The sequence below is a fragment of the Lactuca saligna genome, chromosome 5 (assembly GCF_052625555.1).
Source record: "Lactuca saligna cultivar CGN05327 chromosome 5, ASM5262555v1, whole genome shotgun sequence".
Lineage (NCBI taxonomy): Eukaryota > Viridiplantae > Streptophyta > Magnoliopsida > Asterales > Asteraceae > Lactuca > Lactuca saligna.
The window spans coordinates 104,057,107-104,058,490 of NC_136421.1; the positions used below are offsets into that span (position 1 = coordinate 104,057,107).

General features: G+C 36.3%; 1 non-coding gene across 1 annotated transcript; it reads right to left on the reverse strand.

Annotated features, from left to right (window-relative positions):
• Nucleotides 1-219: 219 nt before the first annotated feature.
• On the reverse strand, nt 220-327 carry LOC144999217 (small nucleolar RNA R71). Its single transcript, XR_013660735.1, has one exon. It is a non-coding gene; the product is annotated as a small nucleolar RNA R71 (small nucleolar RNA).
• Between the last annotated feature and the right edge of the window lie 1,057 nt (nt 328-1,384).

The window sequence follows — 1,384 nt, forward strand, 5'->3', positions numbered from 1 at the left end:
AAGATGCATTCAAACACAATGATGAAGTAAAAGGACATTGCAAACTACTTCAATGTTCCAAATGTGCCACTAGAATCATTTTTAATTAAAATGCTTCCGGTGACATTTACCAGCGAAGACAAAATTTGGTTAAAATCACTCACGCCCAGTTCCATTACTACTTGGGCCAATCTTCGTGACGCTTTCATTGAGCAATTCTGGCTGCCTTCAAAGATCTCAAAGTTCAAGAAGGAGATTGCTAATTTTCAACAAGAATTCGGAGAGTCCTTATTTTAAGCAAGGGAGAGATATAAAGGGTTTTCTTAGGAGTTGTCCTCAACATCTTTTAAATGTCTAACAAGAAGTGTCCATTTTCTATCATAGGGTGAAAGTTATAACAAGGCAACTTCTTGACTCTCAAGGACCTTTGCCAATGAAAGAACCGACTACTAGAGTTAATTGAAGAATTTGCAAAGTGATCACGCGAACATTATCATCCACAAGAAGATGTTACTAGAGGTAAATGAGATGGAGGGAATGAGAAAGAAGCTGTAAGCATTGCTAAACTAGAGAATCTCGATAGGCGAATAACGAAATTGGACCAATCTATACATGCCACAAGAGTCGGATGTGACAATTACCATGGGTCACATTTAACGAAGGATTGTGATTTTGATGAACATGGGAATAAGAAAGTGCAAGTGTTTTACTCTAGTGGTGACAAATATGATGAATATTGGCAAAAGTAAAAAAGGAGTGGTTGCCTTATGATGAGTACAAGACAACAAGAGGACAAGAAATATAGACAAATCGGCTGAAGCTACTTCCTAAAAGAACAACCACCACTTGGGAAGAAATCAGATTTTAAATCAATACTTAACCGGTTTATGGAATCCTCTAAAAAAATACATGATACTACTGATTATAATGTAAGAAATCATCAAGCTTGAATCAAAAACATCAAAACTCAGTTAGGTCAAATAACAACACTTGTTAATGAGAGGTTACCACCTAGAAATCCTAACCTAAAATCACAACCTAATGTAATGGTGACTTTTACTAAAGAAGAAGTTCACTCTAAGCCATTAATGATCCATACAACATCTATGATTTAGCTCGGTCAATAATTTGAAGAAGAGAAGATCGAAGCAAAATGCGAGTCACATTTTGATGATTCACCAGGTTGTGGTGACCATGCAATGTCCTCATCATTGGAAAATAAAAATTCTTCTCCTTTAAATTCGTATGAGCCTACTTTACCATTCCCATCTCAAGCCAATAAGCATAATCTGGAACCTGAATAGAAGAAGTTCATGGAACAAATACTATCTCTCTTAATCAATGCTCCTTTCCTCAAATCCATGGCCAAGCTTCCTCAGTTTGCTAAAGATGTGATGACTAATCG